The sequence below is a fragment of the Lactuca sativa genome, chromosome 4 (genome assembly GCF_002870075.4).
Source record: "Lactuca sativa cultivar Salinas chromosome 4, Lsat_Salinas_v11, whole genome shotgun sequence".
NCBI classification, from domain to species: domain Eukaryota; kingdom Viridiplantae; phylum Streptophyta; class Magnoliopsida; order Asterales; family Asteraceae; genus Lactuca; species Lactuca sativa.
This window is the reverse complement of record NC_056626.2, coordinates 59,488,139-59,510,980: the sequence shown is the minus strand read 5'-3', so window position 1 is coordinate 59,510,980 and position 22,842 is coordinate 59,488,139. Positions and strand designations below refer to the sequence as shown.

At 41.5% G+C, this 22,842-nt stretch overlaps 1 non-coding gene across 1 annotated transcript; it reads right to left on the bottom strand.

Annotated features, from left to right (window-relative positions):
- Positions 1-22,365: 22,365 nt before the first annotated feature.
- Positions 22,366-22,472, bottom strand: LOC111878605 (small nucleolar RNA R71). The gene has a single exon (XR_002845834.1). It is a non-coding gene; the product is annotated as a small nucleolar RNA R71 (small nucleolar RNA).
- Between the last annotated feature and the right edge of the window lie 370 nt (positions 22,473-22,842).

Here is a 22,842-nt window from a genome sequence, read left to right as displayed (position 1 = left end):
TCCTTTTGTAGGCCATGACTACCCCGTAGTCTTACGACACTTCCATACTACCATGGGCCCAACCCATGGTTTTACAATCCATCTACCAAACTAGTCATAATCATTATGAGTCATATCTGCTTCCGACTATACCTAATCAATTTTCAGGTTATACTTCGAACCTCATAGTCTTCATAAGATAAGAACATGCAAAGAGGCTCTAACACAATCCTTAAGATGAATCCATCCACATAACCACCATGCGCACTACCGATGTGCAATGAAACTTGAATATCCATTCTCGTGCAACCTTTAAACCAAACGATTCTCCCCCACTTGGATTTGACTGCGTTCTTCCAATCCACAAAGAATTTGATGGATTCTCACTCCATCCTACAACCTAACAATTCAACTATTAACAACCAGGGCTTACAAGAACTATCATTTAATTACTAGCTAATCTCAATTTCCACATACATTCCAAAAACCAGATGAACACTTCCTGAATCCTCAAGGAGCTCAATAATCCCAAGTACTTCCTGTGTACAACTCCAAATCCTTAAGCCACCTCGGCTCGTGTACAACTCCAAATCCTTAAGCCACCTCGGCTCGTGGCATAGATTATAACCCTTAACCGGAACGGACATATCATCATTTTGACAACTCTCCTGCCGAAGGATTGATGTATTCAAATTTTTCCAAAAGGTACCATTTGATCTCTGATGACAATCCCATTGACTAAAATAACCAATGCGAACAACACTTTCCCATTACTTAAGAGTAATATGTTACCACTGCTCAATCCCTACTGTTAGTAGTGGTCGGAAACCTGAGCTTACAACAACTAGCTTTCCTTGACTAGCCAAACCTAGCGCTTATACATTCGAAGTCCAGATGATCATTTCCAATACCTCAACGAATTTCAAGATCCTAAGGCACTTATCGCTAAATCCACTACAAGTCCTTGGTGACTGATCAGTTGATGAGGAACAATATCTCAATATCGAACAAGTACCCAATCCGTTCAACCACTTACTTACACTTAGAGCAATCCTCATGCAACCCACAACTGACCTAGCTTCGAAGGTGTAAACTTGAAAACTACCGATCTTACACCCATGACCAAACCAATTCCGAACTACCTCAAAACCATGAGGGCCCCTACACATCCCTCATTCAAAGCCGACATGCATACCTTGTAGATTTCTTGAATTCTCGCTGATACAACTAAAGATATAACCGGTTGCTGGTCTCCCATGCGGAATACTCACGCCTCTTCTAAACATGGCCTTCGGTATGCAAAATGGCATATGACAACTTTCCATATAACATAACTATATTACTCTTACAAGTGCTTCCATTAATAAATAATCAAGGATTAACATTTCATACACACCAATACAAAATTATTAGCATAATGATATAAATGTGAAATAGAAGAATACGATACATACCCGTAGTGTCTCAGGGTTCTACCCCCTTCCTGCAATAGCACTTGCAATGAAACCTGAGCCGCCCAACCATTAAACGCGGGCAATTTGCCCTGATGTGACCCGATTGATGACAACGATGATACAATTCTATTTCGGTGGGGTGCATTCTTGGCGAAGGTGACCCTTCCATCCGTACTTCCCACATTTAGACTTGCTGCGCACATGCTCATGGGTTCCTCCACCCTTAGCATAAATGTCGTGGCCTCTTAGATCTCTATTACCCGTCATGACAACATCAAACTGCTAAGATGATGCGAGCATAGTCAGATCATGAGTCCACCTCCTATTCCCAAGTTGCCTCTCCAAACTAAGCTCCTGATCCCGAGACACCTCGACCATCCCATCGACTACCTGAACGGTCGAGATCCGATTATCAAACCTGGCGACCAGTTTATTAGTGACAAGGACAATAATGTCAGGTAAGTCCCTGGGTAAGGCTCCCGAAACCTTAGTGGCAATCCAATCATGAAGTCGATCCCCCGAAAGGCATGATGCATAATCTACCTTCGATCCCTCATGAAAAGAGCTAGCAATAGGATCCTCCTCCTCGAAAGATTCTAGGGATCCATAAGCCTTGAGCTCCTGATGAGCGTACAACTGTCCTGTTGCAATCTCATCCCGAAAAGCCCTGAGACGATCAATGTAACGTCCCAAAAATTATGAGGTAAAAATTTCATTTTTAATTTAATCAAAACACTAATTATATTTTATTAAATCATCCAAAAGTATTTCATAATTGAACAGTCATCAGAATACAATCCCAAAATCATCACAATGCGGAAACATGGGTGGATGCACTTCGATCATGTCGGGACCTTCCCTTTCGAACCGGGAGTACCTGAAACAATAACCATAAAAACCGTAAGCACAAAGCTTAGTGAGTTCCCCAAAATACCACATAGCATTGGGCCTAGCCCTCACATTTGGCCCAAACCGCATATAGGGCCCCATCCTCTGTAATAGGCCTAGCCCTGCCAAACTAATGGGCCCAGCCCAATCATACAAATGCAAAAGTCACAAAGACAGTTAGCACCTACATAACATACAATGGGACCAGCCCTTCCTGATTCATGGGCCTAGCCCAATATATAATTGGGCCTAGCCCAACATATAAGTTGGCCTAACCCAACATACCATGCAAAAGTCACGAAGACATCTAACATAATAGAATCTAGTAGGCCGATATTAGTGCCTTCGACCCACGAGTACAGTGAGGAGACTCACCTCAAGCCGTTTAATCTCTTATTAAATTCTTAGATTGCTGATCCGGAAATCCTTGCGCGCTAGCACCATCAAATAATTATACAATTAATAGTTGGATCTCACACCATCAAAAAGAATCAAAGCCACTTAACCCATAACCAAGGTAAAATACCATTTTACCATTTCTTTTTCTTGGCCCAAGCTATGGTCCAGCCTGTTAGCTTAAAAAGCCCAATTTCCTAAATGGAAACCCAAAGCCAAATAAGGCCCAACTTCCTAATTTGGTCCAAAAAAACTATCATGGGACCAAAACCGAGAAAGCCCACAGTCTATCCATGGCCGACATTTAGAAGTCTAATGGCCAAATAAGGCCCAAACTCTAAAAGGCCCAAAATAGCCATCCCGGGGAGTACGCCCTGCATACCAGAGACGTACGCCCCGCGTACTCAGCCATGAAGAGCAATGTGCAAGCGTTTGATGTAAAATTCCAGCATAACGCTGAGCGTATCCCTCGTTAGTGTTTTGGACATATCTCATGAACCGTAAATCCGATTAATGAAATTCAAAACATTCTGAAAACTAGACATAATTTCGGATGACTGTTGTGTTTTGAGAAAATGTTGATTCCAAATGGACTCGACGAGTTGGCCATCAACTCGATGAGTACGCCCAACATACTCGTCAGAGGCCCCAAAATCAACATACAACTCTTATTGGGTTAAGCCAAGTTGTCCAAACACATATCTGATCCCTAGGCAAGGTCTTAAACAATCAAGTTACCAAATTTAGTCTCTTACATGCCTTAATGGGACTCAACACTTAAAAGGAAGCTTAATAAAGGCCTTAATACTTGCATGGACCAAAATCCTCCATAAAGTTTGCATATTTATGAATAAGGAACCTTATTGGAGCTAAGATCTAACATCCATGGCTTCTGGAATAGATCAAAAGATCAACTTTGAACTTAGAAGACTTCAAAATACATATAAAACACCATAGAATGGATCTAGCACAAATGATCATCAAGGTGAGAGTTTTTTTTTTACCTCAAAAGGCTTGTAAATGAGAAGGTAATCCTAGATTAACAAGCTTAAGCTATACCTCCAAGTGTTCCTCTTCTTCTTCTTCACCAAAAAACATCAACCAAATCACTTTTAAGCTCAAATTTCAACAAATGCGCTTAGGGTTTTGAATCTAGGGTTTAATGGGATGGAGGCTAAGGATAAGAGGGTTTGGTGTTGAGTTAAGGAGCTTAAATAAGGTCCACGACCCTAAATTAGGGTTTGTATGAAATTGGAGTATGCCCTGTGTATTCTTAGTACACCCAACGTACTCCAACTAATGCAAGTGATCCTTCTCCCTAGTACGCCCATCGTACTCCCTATGTATGCCCCGCATACTAGGTTTAGCCTTAAGTGCACCAACTTCCGAAGGCAATAACTTCTTCGTTCTAAGTCCGTTTTCAACGATCCTTATATCCACAGAAAGGTAACGAGAAGCTCTATGCTTATATCAACTCATCATTTCCTTAAAACTTCCCGAATTAAAATATAATTTCCATAAAAGTTCGAACTACCACTTTATAGTTGTACCCTTGGGCTTCAAATCACGAACCCGACTCCCGAATCATCTAACTTACATTACCCACACCCAAATGGGCCTAATCTATCTTTCCCAACGACCCTACGCCTTGTGATAACCGATATTGTAACACCGTAAATTTTCAAACAAATTTCATTTTAAAATCTCATAATTCTCATTAACACATTTCACAAAAACCCTAAAATATAAAATTATCAAAACACATATCTATAATCGTTAAATAAAAATACAGGATCCTCAAAACATAACTCCATCTTGTGTGTAAAATCAAGCCAACGCCTTCTCGCCATCCTGTAAAGTACCTGAAACACATATCATACAACATTGTAAACACGAAGTTTAGTGAGTTCCCCAAAATACCGCACACAAATAATTAGCCTCTCATGGCTATATCTCAATAAGGACCATTCGGTCATGTATCTCAGTGAAGACCCTCCAGTCTCATAGCTCGGGTCGGACCCTCCAGTCTGGTATCTCAGTGAAGACCCTCCGGTCTCACAACTCGGTTTGGACCCTCTAGTCCTAACTCAATAAGGCACAAAATAATATACCACATAAATCACAAAGACATAATGTATAATATCACAATACTCATTATAAACACACAAGACCCTCCGGGCACACAAATTACCACTCAAGGTAAGTATAGTGAGAAGATTCACCTCGCAGAGTAAAGCAAAGTATCCCACACTCGAGTTGACGGTCAAATCTCAACTTCCATGTCCAGCTCAACAACTCTAACCCAAAAGATGGATGGGATAAAGCCCTAAAACTCTCTAGAAAGAGATCTAACAAAAGGAATGATCAATGAGATAGCGTTTTACCTCTAGTTGAAAGCTAGCACCAAAAGAACACCAGATCCAAAGCTTCTTCTTGTTCCAAGCCTTCTTGCTCTTCAACCCTCTTCTAAAAATACACTTGAACACAAGATCTTTAGCCTTCTCTCCCTCACAACGACTACAACTTGTATAGGGTTTCTCTCAGTGTGTCTAAATGGTCAGGGAGGCGGAAATGAGGGCTTAAGAGCCTTTAAATAGGATGCAAGACCTAAAATTAGGGTTTTATCAATACAGACACAACTCGTTGAGTCCTGCCCTTCGACTCAACCGGTAGGCTTTATAACCCGCGTGGCCAGCTCAGCCCCTACATGATGATTTGGGACCAACCAACTCATCGAGTAGGTCCTCCAAAGTGAATTATATCTCTTAATTTCTCATCCAGGATTTGGGGTGTCACAATTCTCCCCCACTTGAGTTAGATTTCGCCCTTGAAATCACTCCTTGACAACACATAAATCAAACCCAACAACCCGAGAAGCACCACCAAAAATCTTATATCATAAAACAGTCTCCCTTCCAAGACACCTGAACCTAATCAGGAACTCCCAATCCCGAAATAGGACGGACCCCTCTGCCGCTGCGTACCAGTTCTGACACTCTAGAACCTGGAAACTCTAGTGGTCTGTCTCCCTGCTAGACCACTCGTGTAAGATTTCATCATGTTACTCACTCATCGAATAACAGACCCCGATAACACACTGCCAACTCTGATTTTCTTTTTGCGACTGATGGAAACAGGTCATTGAACAATAATTGGCTACTGATCACTCATGTCAGATATACCAATCAACCCAGATCGTAGCTCAAAAGGAACGGATGGGTCACATCTCACCAGGGACCCACCACCTGTACAACTATCAGAACCCATCTGAAAAAAATGAACCTCTATACTATGTCCTCAGACACAATAAAATGATCATGCCCGCTCGGAACTACCCTCTAACATCTATACTCATAAGTCCCAACTTCCTCTCAAATACCCCTACAACACTGAGCACAAGGTTAGCTCTCGACCCAATAGTGGAACCTCCAAAGGCTACCCATTACACACCCAATAAATCGATTTTACAAACTTCCTTCTCACAATAGCTATCTCTACCCATCATTTGACACACCAGTCACAAATTTCTCTATACCTCGAGCAAAAGCTACAACCCCATTTGAAATCGCTTCACCTCCACACTCTGTTGTCTACTACTCAGTAGTTCCATGCGTCTCGTGGTCCTTCCCAAACCAACGAACTAACTCGATCAGGTCTAAGACATCAGATGGAACCCATTACCCTTCAAAATGAAACCCATCCGAAGATCCCGAATCTCATCCTACATACTCATTACACAAACAGAGTCAAAATCAAGCTCAGGAGTCTGATTTAACAGAAGAATTGGAACCACTCCTCTCCAATCTGATACTCAACTCACTTCCCGTGATCCACAAATCTATGCGTACACCACTACTCCAATCGAGATGTAACGATTCTAGACCATCATGGAGACCCCAGTCTCGCCCCTGGTCTGACCTCCAATTTCCCAAAGACTCAATTGGTAAGGTTACCAAAGCCCAAGAACTCCTCTGCGTCATGCTCTGACTAGTGAATACTACGGATCCCTATAGTTACAACATTCTTTCTTATTGACTAATGAGTTTTATGGCTCCCTGTAGTCTTAAGACACTACCTCACTGAATCACGAATGCTATTGCTCCCCGCAGGCTTACGACACTCCCTCACCGACTCGTGAATGTTATGGTCCCCGCAGGCTTACGACACTCTCTCACTGACTCATGAATGCTACGGCTCCCCGCTGACTTACGACACTCTCTCACTGACTCATGAATGCTACAGCTCCCCGCAGGATTTTGAAACTCTCTCACTGACTCGCGAAAGCTACGGCTCCTTGCAATTTCACAATACTCTCTCACTTGCCATGGGCTCACCCCACGATTTTTCCCTGACAGTCCCGAGTGATTACATCCACTAGGATCCACTCGCTCTCTTATCACCCCACAATCTCATCCTGAATTCATCACCCCACTGAGTTCACTAACTCATGCTCCGCAGACCAATCATAGATAGGTATACACACCCACCCATATTAAGCATCACTATTCCTGACAACAGTCCTCACAAAAAAACACTTTCTCTCGCTACAATGCACATTCATGGATAATCCTGTTCGATGATAATTAGCTGAAGGGCTCCTACTGGAACAATAGCCACTCAGTACTCTACTGGCCATCTCACAAACTCAAGTCTCATAATCCAAAGCTTTAGGGCATCATACTTGGATACCTTGGTACACCATCACAGAACCTCATGATGTCTTGCCTCAACCACCAATCTTCTACTCACGACATCATACTTGGATACTGCAGTACACCCTATCATAATCTCATAATGTCTTGCCTTGACCACTGATCTTCCTCTAGCATAACTCGTAACCTCAAAATATTCCAACTCATAGTTTGAAACACAAAGGAATCGTTAATGACTAAGAACACGTTGATGACAATCCGAAACCCCATCGTCTACTGCTCAAAACTCATGCGAGAATACTCATACCGACTCTGAAGTCGGTTGCCAAATCAACTGTTGCCCTTCCCGGAGTGCATATAACAACCCATACATCGAACTAGAAATTCTCAACAGTCGAATCTGGACCTCAACGAGCCAACCGCCTCGAACTCATTGACTATAAACTCGAAGAAACCACAATAAGGTCCCTGACCAACGGTTACTCGCTGTGGATACACTCATCCTTTCCTGAACACACACAACATGCATCATCTTGCTCTGCACCTTGCCTCATCCACCAATAACCCAAGTCTTATGTGTCCGTACCACATATATCCATAACCAGTTCTCTAACCGCACTTGAACAAATCGTTGATCCTCTCAATAGAATACCTAATTCTCCCCCACCCAGGGTTCGAACCATCACCAATTGGCATACTAACAGTCTACTCCTTAAACTGTTTCACCAGGTACATCACACCTGACTCTTGGAACGTATAACATAATACTCGAAGATGTTCCCGATAGAGACCAAGAAAATCCAAGTATCCCGAATCTAGATGAAATCCTTGGAATCCTCCCCACATGACTGCCTCTAGTCATCCTGAAATCTCATACCGACACACCGCTGGATATACCATCTGTCCCGAATTAGTCATGACTCTCAATCTGGAAATAATGCACAATCACACACCTTGTTTCTGATCCCTCAACCAACATTTCATTGCGCGGATCATCATAGAAGCAAAATACCTCACTCTCACAGTCGATACACAATGTAGGCAACGAGGGCCGCCGCCCCGGTATAGTCCTCTTGATCGCCTGGAACTGCTGCTAAAAGCATGCCTTACTCAACTCATGTATCTCCTTGTCTTCATCCATCTCAGTCCTCACTAATGAATCTATCACGGTATAAGAAATATCTCGCACCGAACATACCAATATTACTCTGGTGAAAATATCACAATTATGTTCTACCCCTTGGGGTTACCTCCAAACTCTGGAACCGGAAACTCGTTATCTCGTTCGCTTCACACAAGAAGAGGAAATAGTGTAATTCTCGTCACAGGATGTGGCATCTCACCCATTGGTCCATCACTAAACCCAGACTGCAATCCTCCTCAGCATATCACCTCCACTTTTCCTCAAGTCCTGCGACTCCAACTGCCAGCCCACCAGTCAATCCCTCGGGATCTAAACTCAATTCCCTCACAAGGTATACTCTATCGAAGCTCAATCGTCATGGCCCTCTGGCCCCACAGTTTACCACATCCATTCCCAGTCTAAACACCCAATGTCAGATAACTAGTGAAAATGGCAACACACTCTGCTATGAATCATGGTACCCAAACCATGTTATCTCCTTACTACCTTCTATTTAGAACCTATGGAATCCTCCCTGTTTCGAGTATGGGTCCTCTACTTTAAGTTGTACGGGCCCATACTACCTGCCACATCTACACAGATCGTCCCAGATTTCCTAAGTAGCTACTCAACCTTCTCGATCACCAATCCCATTACACATGGTCTCTCTCCAGCAAATACTATCCTCTATCAGTGTACTCATCTAACTAAGGTATCTCCATAGGCTCTTCCTAGGTTCTCACACTTCTCTGCCATTAGCTGCTGAAGAACTCCTCATGATGCCAACCATCTACCTCCTAAATATCGTCATATTCACTTAGTAGTTTTCTCCCATCATCGAGAGTCCCACAAAGCATAAAGCAAGCAACATTTGGGCATCGAATCACCTCCACCAACACATGAAACCCCTCTAGCACACAACTCCACTCGCTCTCTCCGCAACTCTAAAAGGCATTACCGAACTCCGGGAACCCTACCTCTCATGGGTACCTCACTACTCTCTTAGTAGATTCATCAAATGCAAACCTAGGTATCTCCCCAAGATTACTCCTCTACTCAAAGCTCTTTCTAAAAGATTCTTGCTAGATACTCTTACTCAACACATACACATAGCAAATAGCAAATAATATCAATCAATAGCATTCCCTAGGCTAAGGCATCATGAATCAGGCAACCCTAGCCCAAAAATCTGAAATACCTAGCCTATTCTCTAGCATGCAACTCTAATATCTCATAATGCAAACAAATGGTATTTTGGGAAATCACCGCTCAGGCTCCCGCTGATTGTACACCCTGCTTCGTCTCGTTTCTCTTTAAACTCTTACTCGTTTTAGAAAAATCATTTTTTTTCTGAAAAATTTCTCAAATCCTCAGTTTGAGTTCGGACATAACCGAGAGTACATCCGAATCCCTCAAACCAAGGCTCTGATACCCACTTGTAATACCATAAATTTTCAAACAAAATTTTCATTTTAAAATCTCATAATTCTCATTAGGACATTTCACAAAAAGCCTAAAGTATCAAATTTATCAAAAAACATATCCATAATCGTTAAATAAAAATCTAGGATCCTCAAAACATAACTCCATCTCATGTGCACAATCAAGCCGACGCCTTCTCGCCATTCTGTAAAGTACCTAAAACACATATCATACAACACTGTAAACACGAAGTTTAGTGAGTTCCCCAAAATACCGCACACAAATAATTAGCCTCTCATTGCTATATCTCAATAAGGACCATTCGGTCATGTGTCTCAGTGAAGACCCTTCGGTCTCATAGATCAGGTCGGACCCTCCAGTCCGGTATCTCAGTGAAGACCCTTCGGTCTCACAACTCGGTTTGGAACCTCCATTCCTAACTCAATAAGGCTCAAAATAATATACTGCATAAATCACAAAGACATAATGCATAATATCACAATACTCAATATAAACACACAAGACCCTCCGGACACACAAATTACCACTCAAGGTAAGTATAGTGAGAAGATTCACCTCGCAGAGTAAAGAAAAGTATCCCACACTCGAGTTGTTGGTCAAATCTCCTCCCCTCCATGGCCTCCAACATCCCCATTTGACCAAAATGCTAAAGTCAACGGGTGTCAACAGTTAAAACTGATCCAACTCTAAAAGTCAACGGAAGTCCACACCTAAGTCAACAATCCATGTTGACCCAACTCGCCGAGTACAGCTCATGAACTCGTCTAGGGTTTCTCTCAGTGTGTCTAAATGGTCAGGGAGGCGGAAATAAGGGCTTAAGAGCCGTTAAATAAGATGAAAGCCCTAAAATTAGGCTTTTCTCAATACCGACTGAACTGGTCGAGTCCAACCCTTCGACTCGAAGAGTAGGCTTCATAACCCGTGTGGCCAGCTTAGTCCCTTCACGAAGAATCGGGACCAACCAACTCGTCGAGTTGGTCCTCCAAAGTGCGTTATAACTCTTAATTTCTCTTCCATGATTCAGGGAGTTACAGATATTCGGGTCATAACCCCGAATTAGGAAATGATACGGAACAGGGTGATACAACTCTCCCCTACATAAATTAGATTTCGTCCTCGAAATGACTCCTTACCACCCTCCTGGAAAAGCAAAGCTCTGAGCAACACCTCCTAATGTCGAACAAATCACTGATCCTCTAACTGTCCAACTAGTATGTTACTGCTATAATTCCAAAGCCCCATAACTTTCCTCAGCTCCACACAGATGGAACCACTCCGAAACACAATCACAAGGGCCGCTTTCTACCATCCGGATTGAAAGCACCCTTTTGTTCCTAAACCTGCCAACTAATATCTTGGGCATACAGATTCCTAAATCCATAACTTGCTGAAGTAGAAATCTTACATATATGCACTAACGACTCCCAATGCGAGTCTCGACCAAATGTCGACCCGATACATAACTTATAACCCGAGATCCTTGGATTTTCACTTGTATTTGACCCGAAATCTTCGGATTCTCGACAACCTTTCACTACAATGGGATATAAAAATCCCTAATCCACTTCTGAGACTGCCACTCTCACACCTAGTCCAGCCACCAGGCTCCTGAGAATCCAACTGATAAGGCTACCCTAGCCTATGCATCACTCTTATATCACTCACAGACCATATAGTCATCTTGCTCTAACGATGGCCCAACTGGTCCCTAACGGGTCTCACCTGCACTGTCATAACCATACGGACCTCACCCATGGGTCTCACCTAATCTACACCAACAAAAGGGCCATGCCCACAGGTCTCTCCCAATTGAGAGCTACCCAGGCCTAACCTTGCCTCGGACCCCAATGTCCTCCTCCCATATCAGGGGAGATATTCTCCGATAATATTGTCTGCCTTTCCCAAGGAACGAGCTGATCCTCCTCCATACCAACGACCACCCCGACAATGGTCTACCTCAATCTGGCGAATACTACGATCCCACCGCAGACATACACAATTCAACAACTATCTAATGTCATGTTGAATGCTACAACTACTTCGTAGTCTTACAACACTTCTACTATATCTGTCAATCCAGTGAATGCTACGGCCACCTCGTAGTCTTACGATATGCCTATTCCACCATGGTCACCGCCCATGGTCTTACCACACCTCTAGCATACCAAACAAAATCATCCTATGTCGAACCCGCATCTGACTAAATCCCAATCAGGTGATCTGTTCATGCTTCAAACCCAAAGCCATAATCAGACAAGAAAAGGCAGAGAGGCCCTAACACCACCCTCGACCTGGACCCATCCACATATCTGCCATGCATCACTACTGACATGCAATGAAACACGAATATCCTTTCTTGTGCAATCCCTTAGACCAAATGATTCTCCCCCACTTGGACTCGACTGAACTCTTCCAACCTCAAGATTTGATGAATTTCCAATCCATCTCGCAATGTTAAAATTTAAGTTGTTGACACCTTGAGCTTACAAGAACTAGCATTCCATTACTAGCCAATCTCGATGATCGTGCAAACACCCGAAATCCAGATGGACACTTCTTGAAATCTCAGCAAGTCTGATAACCCCAATCACTTCCCATGATACAACACCACCTCCTTAAGTCCCTTATGGTGGTGACAAAGACAATATTCCTGGACCGGAACCGGCGGATCCACTTCAACTTCTCACTCTCTAAAAGATCTCTACATTCAAACAATTTTCAACCCTTGCGATTTTGAAATTCCCCTGGCACCTCCAATGACCAAAAAAACTCATGCGACTTCCACCACCATCTTCTTGCTATCGCTCCTTCCCTAGCAACAGTGGTGATTAGATCCAAAAGCCCTTCCATGGACGACTGCCATTCCTACTTGAACAAACATTAACACATCTGAACTCTGCCTTCATTGTTGAACTAATCCTGCTAATTCGTCCATAGACCTTCAAACGACACCCCTTAATTGAAGCCATCAACTAGCCGAAGCAACAACCAAACAACATAATCCTGCTCAGTAAGATACCCGCAATAACATTTGATGAAACTCTGTCCTTCCCTGAATGACACTACAATGCTCGGCTCCTCGCTGCTGGGGCTCCTGCCCTACACTCATGACCGTCGGTGATCCTCAAAGTAACTGGAGCAGGTGCAATCACTGCTCCACCCCTCAATATCGGACAATTGGCCTTCTTGTGGCGCACCTACTTGCAGTGAAAACACATTGGGACCGACCCACGGGGGCAGTCCCTACTAAAATGACCCATCTGACCACAACTGAAACATCCTGAACCTGTCTCCCGAGATGCTCCTTCATAGGTCCTCCAACACTTGGCACAACGACCCCAAACCTGATGGCCTCCAAAACGTAAGTCCTAAGTCTTGGGCCTCTTCACTTGGCCCACCATAATATGAGTCTGCTCTGACTTCCTCTTCTCGAGGTGCTCCAAATCGATGTCACACTCCCGGGCTCTAGTAATCATATCCTTCAGGGTCTCGCACCATGACAAACTCACAAACTCCCTGATGTCATCCCTCAACATATCATGATACCTTACCTTCTTCATCTCCTTGTGTGATGCATTCTACGGAACCAACAAAGTTCTCTCCTGAAACTTGGTAGTGTTCTTTGCCACTCTCTTAGTCGTCTGGAGAAGGTCCTGAAACTCACTCGCCAACTATTGCACCTCCATAGCTGGTGCAAACTCCGCCCTAAATCGGGTCATAAACTCATCCCAATTCATCTTCTCCAGGGCTTTGCCTATCAAAGCGAAGTCTACCTCCTCCCACCAATCTCGGGCTCTGTCTTTCAGAAGACAGGAGGTAAATCTGACCTTCGACCCATCGGGGCAGAAACTTGTCCGGAAAGCGTTATCCATATCCGCTAACCATCTTCTACTGGCAATGGGGTCCTTCTCCCTAAAGAACTCGGGAGCTCCACAAGCACAAAACTTACGGAAGAAAGTGTGAGAGCTGATAAAATAGCCATAATCTCAGTATGAAACACCCCCAAATGCTCATCCAAAATCTCCATAATCCCCTCCTTGACCGTACCGAAAATCATCGGAGTTTGCTCCAAAATACTGCGGGTAATCTCCAACGAGATGAACTCCTGCATCCGCTCATCAATCGACTCAGTACGTACACCTGAGCCAGAACCAAAACCTTAAGCCCCTTCCTGAGTGCTCATCACCATTCTGAAAAATAACAACCCTGAAACTGTTTAAAACATAACCATCAATCCTTATCCAACTGGCTTCCTAGTCTCACCGTGACTCTCCTTGATTCGAGTATGCATCCTGTTCTTTCAGTAGTACGGGCCAATACTACCTTCCACACCTATCCATACTTTCCTCAAGAATATACTGAATCCTCTAAGTTACCTTCTCAAACCGATACTCCAAGTACTCGTTAAAACAGCACAACTAAACCCACTGAAGCACTTCCTAGACTTTCCTAGGTTTCTGACCTCACCATGCCATCAGCTGCTGAAGAACTCCCCATAATGTCTGCTAACCACCTTATAAATACCATCACATGGAACAAAGCTTAGATAATCCTTCGAGTAAAATACTCATCCCTATAATGGTTGGACTCAGACAAGAGTTGCGCAATAGGGCCAAATCCATCACTCTGAGATTATTCAACCCTTACCACATGTGACTTAACATATTCACTTAATAGTTAACTCACATATGATAGAACCCATTTTGAACGATCGGTGGATGCAGAATAAAAATATCTCGAGATTTAATGGGTATAAAAATATATAACATGAAGAACATATAATGAGAATTTCATAGATTAGAATAGATAAAAGAGATAAAATGTAACATTACAAGAATATTGGTGGGAGAGAAGACTCTCCCTTGGTGGGAGAGAGACCACCACTTTCTCTCTCTAGAAAAGTTACATTTTTAGTGCACACACAAGAGAAATGACCAACTCTCCCTTTATATAGGAAGGAGAAAAATACACACCTATAATACAATAAAGAGAAATAAATAACCTTATTATCACTCATTATTTGTAGAGCATTTCCATGCTCCAACATTCTCTCCCTAAATGCTTACAAATGATGAGTGATAAAATAAGTGATACAAGGTTATAATACAGTAATCCGTCTAGCAAGTGTGGTAATAAAATGAAGCATAATAAGAACCAAATGTTGAAATGTCTCTGAAACTCTAAAGTGTCTGTGATCTCTGAAACTGGCCATGAATCTCTAAATAGTGAAGGTCCTCAGCTTCAAAGCACCACTAATGAAGCAGAAAAATAAGATCCAAATCTTCAAAGTAGTCATAAGCACCATGAGCAAGTAGAAGATCCAATAAAAGTAACACTTCGGCTTCAAAAAGTCTTGAAAACATCTTGAGTTCTCGAATCATAATACACCAAAAATTCTTCAAATAATAACCTGCTAAAAATGGAAGCATCCAAAAAATGAAGTCCGGATAATAAATAATGTGAGTCCAAAGACATGGTCTAGCAATGCCAAAATTTTGATCAAAAGATCAAAAATAAGTGCCACGTCACATCGCCAAAATATTCTTCGTCTTCAAAATATCACAAATCCAAACTCGAAAAAATCATAAGCTCTTAACCGGATGCAAACACAAAGAATCATCCTGTGATGGAGTCCGAATAATAAATAATTTGGAATCGGGGAAATATCTAGTAATGCGAAAAATTTGATCCGTGAAACCAAAAATAAGTGCCACATCGCAACACTAAATAAATCACCATATTCAGAAGTCTTCAAAAATCCAAACTCAAACAATCATAAAATCATATATGGATGATATCATAATATTCTCTCCCTATTTTTAATAACCAAAGACCGGATATCAAAAATAAATATATCATCTGGATAAAGAGTGTCGGATACCAAGAGCTAAGAAGGCTCTCCCTAGATGTATGAAGGGTCTCGATAAGACACGAGAAATAGAGTAAAAGAGATACTATGCGGTCATCAGAAGCTGGGTGATTCAATTGCTGGAGGCTGCTCGAACAAATCCATAGAAAGGATAATAACTCTACATGAACAAATAATCTCTGTTGTGCCGAAAAGATACCAAAATACCCAAACCGTGGTGTCGGAACTCTCAAAGTGGTCATCAATAGAAAATAAAGTCCGCATGCTCAGGATATATGATTCGTCAACCGTAGATCAAAAGCGACAAGTCATAATAATCCCATAAAGTGAAGAATACGAAACAACTTTGTTGATCAGTCGCTGTTGTGGTGCAAGTGTCACAAAGAATAATATGAAGTCCGGCTGCGTTATGGAGTAATCTTCATGGAAAGAGTAGAAATCTTCCATAATAATCGGCATGAAGTGAAACAATGTGACTATCTAAGGTTGGGTTGTAGAAAAAAATTGGGTTTTAAAAAAAATTTGTAGCACCTGGTTCCTGGTACGTAAAATTTATCTAAGTATTTTACATTTTTAGCCTTGGACTCGGCGAGTTGTAGGCCCGACTCGCCGAGTGGAGACGGGTTTGGGAGCATGTTTAAGTTGGCAACTCGGCGAGTCCACATTATGGACTCGGTGAGTCCCCGCTGTCTGATGAAACCCTAAATTTCAAGGGTTTGCACCCTATTTAAACCAACCTTATGCGCCCCAACCTCGGCCCCTTCACCCTCAGAGCTCCCAACATCGTTCAAACCCTTATTCCTTGTGAGATTGAAGTGCTTTGGTGTGTTTCTTGAAGATTTTGAGAAGAAAGAAGAGTAGATCAAGAAGAGAAGAAGGAGGCAATGCGTCCTTGTGTTATTGCAGTGATTTCCTTGAAGTATAACTCAGTTTCCCTATGTTTTCATGCTTATAGTCCCTTATAGCTCCATTAAAGTCCTCCTTGAGCCATTTCCAAGCTTGTTCACGAATTAGGGTTTGTAATAAGTTGATTAACCCTTAGATCTAACCATGATTGAGCTCCAGGAGCTCAGATCTACTGCCTTTATGGAGCCATATTGCATGAAAGCACTAGATCTACTCTTTTAGTGCATTTTGAGCCCTAAAACCTTCATTGGTGTTTATTTACACGTAAAGTTGGAAACTTTACGTGTTAATCAGGCCCTAGAAACCCGGATCTATGTATGGCATGAACTGGATTCGAGCAAAATCGAGTATATAGTGTTTGCATGCGAAAGACTCGGCGAGTCGTTCATCGGACTCGGCAAGTCCCCGAGTTTTCCCCCTTTTCTTGTTTGCAGAGTGGAGTAGTGAGTCATGGGGTGTGACTCAGTGAGTCGGAAGCCAGACTCACCCATGAAGGAACTCGGCGAGTCAATGCCCTGACTCGGCGAGTCCAAGGCAATCTTCTTGCCTCAAGAACAGACTCGGCGAGTTGTTCATATAATTCGGCGAGTCTCATCATAGAGTGTTCTTCGGATGAAGACGAACTCGACGAGTTGTTCATACAACTCAGCGAGTAGGATGAAGGACGTTTGGACATCAGTTTAGAAGGAAAACTCGTCGAGTCGATGCCAAACTCGACGAGTAGAGACGGGGCTATGGTCAGACAAAGGGATAGGGACTCGACGAGTTGGCAGGCCAACTCGGCGAGTCGGGTTAACTGGAAATTGACTTTGACTTTGACTCTTGGCTTGGTTAAGGGTAAATGGTCATTTTACCCTAAGGTCTATTAGCAGTATTTAACTGAGTGTTTTGTAGGGATTATAGCCGGAGGATTTCCAGGGCAGTAGCAGTAGAAGACAGTCAGTTCCCACGAAGATCAGCAGCTACTTTGAGGTGAGTTACCTTCCAGTAATGGTGGGTCTACGGCCACAATGCCGGCCCATCGGTAGGAGTTGTATGATAGATGATTGTATCTGTGATATTCATCTAGGGTTGCTACTACCTATGTTATGTTTATGTGCTAGTATGATATGATGTTATGTGATATGTGTTATGTGGTAGCAGTAGGGGGGAGGGGTGAAATAGTCCCCAGTATCCGGTCGTGAGGACCGAAGGGGTAGGTCGACCACCCAGATATGCCCGACAGTATCCGGTCGTAAGGACCGAATGGGAGACCAGCACCCAGATATGCTAGTCAGTATCCGGTCGTGAGGACCGAAGGGGAGGCCAGCACCCAAATATGCTAGGCAGTATCCGGCCGAGAGGACCGAAGGGGTAGATCGGGCACCCAGATATGCCCAGCAGTATATGTATGTTATGTGATTATATGGTATGTGGTACAGTGGGGGAACTCACTAAACTTCGTGCTTACAGTTTTCAGTTTTGGTTTCAGGTACCTCTTCTTCGAAGGGGAATGAGCTGGCGCGGTAGCGGCCCATCACACACATGCCTTGTATTCCACACTATGAGACCCTCCTGGGAATTTGTACTCTGACATTATTATGTTCTATAAAATGTTTTTCACGACATGCGATAACTTTTATGAAATGATATGATTGGTGAATGTTTTAATTCTAATATTTGCTAAGTATATGTTTTAAAAAAACTGAAATTTTTGGCTCGTATTTTTTGGGACATTACAAAATTGGTTTTAATAAAAAAATGGCTAAATAAAAAAATTGGTGTTAAAAAAATTGTTGTTAAAAAAATTAATTAAAAAAATTAAATAATAAAAAAAGCAGAAAAGAAAAAATGGAGTTAAAACAATAAGAAGGTTTAAAAAAGGAGGGATGATGAGAGGGAAAGAGGGAAGAAAAAAATAAAGGAGTAAGGGGGGACGGAAGGGAAGGAGGAAAGGGAAAAAGGAAGAAGAGAGGGGAGGGGCTGAAGACTATCCGAAGTTTAGAGGAAGGTTGCAGATTAGAAGGAGGTGGGTGCGGATGGAAAGCTGGGTACCGTAGTCAGTAGGGGGAGGTGAAGAGTAGTTGCGGACGGATAAGGCTACGGATGATGTGAAGGAGTAGAACCGACCGCGGTGCGAAGAAGGGGAAAGTAGTTGTGGTCCGAGACTGTAGTAGGTGCAGACTTGTGGTCCGAACTGATTGCGGTCAGAGGGAAATCCGAAGTTGAAGTCTCTCGGTTTGGTTAAGAGGCTGCGGTACCAATGTCTGAGTGGCCTGTAGTACCAAGGTCTGAGAGGGGCTACAGACCAAAGCTAAGAGGGGCTGCGGACCAAGGCTGAGAGGGGTACCGAGGAGGCTTATTAGGAGACTCCGGTAGGCAGTTTTTGGCTTATCTTTTTGAGGGAGTAAATAGTGAAGTACTCTTTATTCAAAAAAGTAATAAAGACATGGTGCTTTTTGCAAACGACTAAGCACATCTAAACACCTCATAATAAAGATTTATAAAACTATGTTAGAGATGAAAGATATGAATATCATACCTTTTGTGAAGAACCAAAAAGGTTGCTGGAAAGAAAAATCTTCAAAATAAAGTGCTTTTCTCCACTTTCTTGAATAATAAGCCCATAATTTGTGTCTTTTCTTCCACGAATAAGAACATCTCTAGGAACAAATCTTCAACATTTTTAAGACCACAAAATTAATTTCTGCTCCCATTTTTCTTCATTTCTTCAACAGCAAAATAATAAGAACATTAAGAACATGATTTCCAGCAGAAAATTTGGACTAACATTAGCAACAACTTTATTCTTCTAAGCATGAATCGACACTAGAAAATAGAAAACTCATCAAAAAATTTCTGGTTTGGACTCGAAGATTCTTGCAAAAACACCAAAAAATATTCAAGATAATCACCGAATGGGAGTCATTCCCTTGAACTAGTCGCTTGAACCTTCAAGGTACGACTCTGATACCAATTGATAGAACCCATTTTGAACGATCGATGGATGCAAAAAAAAATATCTCGAGATTTAACGGGTATAAAAATATATAACATGAAGAACATATGATGAGAATTTCATAGATTAGAAAAGATAAGAGAGATAAAATGTAACATTACAAGAACATGGGTGGGAGAGAAGACTCTCTCTTGGTGGGAGAGTTCCCACCACTTTCTCTCTCTAGAAAAGTTACATTTTTAGTGCACAGACAAGAAAAATGACCAACTCTCCCTTTATATAGGAGGGTAAAAAATACACACATACAATACAATAAAGGGAAATAAATAACCTAACTATCACTCATTATTTGTAGAGCATTTCCATGCTCCAACACCTGATTCATGTGAGCTTCCAAGATCTCGTTCTTCAAAAATGATTACTTTTTAAAAAAAAACTTATGCATCTGGTAGATGCATAGTTTGGTGGTTCACTCCCTAAAAGGGAGTTTGCTGTTGAAATTTATTCTCTCTCTCTCTCTCTTTATATATATATATATATATATATATATATATATATATATATATATATATGATAATGCCATATTTATACATATGTTTTGAAGAACAAGGACTAAAAGCGACAAGAGATTGAACTTTGGAGGCTTGGAGAATTAGAAAAAAGAAAATCCACGAAAACAGCTGAAGCCACGTCGTGGACTTCACTTACACGATGTGGAATGGGTAATTCTGAAAGATGAGTACACGGAAAGTCAAAATCCTTGCCCGATAAGGATTCATCCAAATCCACGACGTGGAGTTCAAATTAACGATAAGAATATATATCCTTGGTACTTACGGGTTTAGGAGGTTGGCTGGAGATTAGAAGTTCCAGAATACGAATTTCAGAGGAAGACTAAGAGAGAAATCAAGCATTGATACTGGAAGAAGGACTAAAAGATAATTACTTTACTTTTGATTTTGTACAATTCATTATGTCTTTATTGACTTTAGCTATGAGTAGCTGAATCTAGCTGCTTCTGTTAGCTAGATGAAGCTGGAACTCATGGTTTGGTTATGTTAATATAGATTTTCCTAGTTGGTTAATGTCTTATGTTGATTGTTTATACCTAGCATGCTTAATTTGATACTAGATTGCTTAAATTCATATTTTGTGTAGTTTATTGACCATTAATCTGCATGAATTTGATTACCTAGTAATTTAGTGAACATTAGATTATTCGAGCTAAGATCGAACCAACCTTCAATAAGTGATTAAAGTATTGAATTTGGTTGTGCTGGAGAACACATATTGTAACCATAATTGTGTTTGTTAACTCAATCTTACATAGCTCCAATCACATCTAATAATTGGGTATGTGTTAAATTATGTATGACCATGCATATATCTACCTAAATTAATTCAATATTATTAAATTTGGACTTGAATTACTAATAATACATTAATTGGTAACCAACGGAAATTGTCATAATTAATTGTTAAACCCTCGAGGGAAAGTGGATTCAAACTAACATAAGTGTTTTTAATATTTGACTGAATTGTGTTTGAGAATTTAAGTTTGTCTAAACTTGAAAAATTAGATAAAAACCCTTTTACTTTTGTTAGAATTTTAGGTTAACTTAATAGTAAGTAGGTTAAATAATTAATTTCGTTCCCTGTGTTCGATACCCGACTTTTATGCTATACTATTTGCGAAAGGGTACACTGCCCTAGGTCGAATAACTAGTAGAATAGTAGGTAAAATTAGGTGTAGCTATTTGCACGCATCAAGTTTTTGGCACCTAAGGAACGACTTATTTGATTGTTGATTTATTTGTTTTAGGTTAATCGATCCTTTTTGTGGGGGTAAAACCTACAAAAATTAAAGTTTCTCCATTAGTTTTACGTTTTTATTTTATTTTTAGTTCATGTTTAGATTTTCTTCGACAACACGAGGTGGTGCTCTTTACCACGTCGTGGTGACCAGTCAGTAGGCGATTTTATTTAGTTTTTGTTCATATTTATGTTTTTATTTTTTTGTTTTATTGCAGTAGTTCATGACTAGAGGTTCCAAAACACCTTTGGTACCACCACTTGAAGATCCAGAGGCGGCCCTTCACAAAAAGACGAATAAAAACGTAGAAGAAAACCAACCACCAAAGAAGTCGCCTTTCAAAGACCTTAAATCGGTTTTTGGAAAGAAGAAGGGGAAGAAAGTTGGAGAGTCGAGCAATGAAAAGAATGATGAAAGTAAGTTTGGAAGCGTTGAACAAAATCCTAATGCACAAGAATCTGAATACGAGTCCAAACCCGAATTTCAAACTAGAAAAGAGTGAACCCAAAGACGAGCCAGAAAACGAGATGGAAAACATTGCGGATATGTCCTTGTGAGCATACAAGAAGAGAATCCGAGAGGACACCTGTCCCGGTTTAATACAACTTGCAATTCCCACCGCTACATCATTCGAGTTGAAAGGACACATTGTTACTGCACTTAAGGACGTACCATTTTTTTGGGAAGGATCATGACGATGCTTACAAGCACCTAGATGAGGTCTACAAATTATTTCAATATCCTGAATGTTCCTAGAGAGACAGTTTTGTTAAGGATGCTTCCCGTTACTTTTAAGGAAGTTGCCAAAGATTGGTTGAAGGCACTACCACCCGGTGCAATTACTACTTGAGCACAAATGCGTGAGAAATTCCTTGAACAATTCTGCTCACCATCAAAGGTATCTAAACTCAAGAAGGCAATAGCCAACTTTGACCAACAACCAGGTGAGTCGCTTTATGATGCATGGGAGCGATATAAAGGGTTACTAAGAAATTGCCCTCAAAATGACCTTAACATACAACAAGAAGTGTCTATCTTTTACGACGGGGTGAATGTCATGACGAGGCAACTCCTTGATTCTTAAGGACCACTTATGAAGAAAAATTCGGCTGAAATCAAGGAGTTAAGTGAAGGGTTCTCGAAGCATTCTCATGAGTACCACAATCCAAGACATGATAGAGTTAAAGGAATTGGGGGAGGAAATTCTGAAGACATGGCTGCTGTACTAGCCATGCTAAATACTATGGACCGAAGAATGACCAAGATGAACCAATCAATTCATGCGATTAAAGTTGGTTGTGAAAGATGTAATGGTCCACACTTAACAAAAAATTGCCACTTGGATGAAAATGGGAATAAAAAGGTGCAATTTTGCTACTCG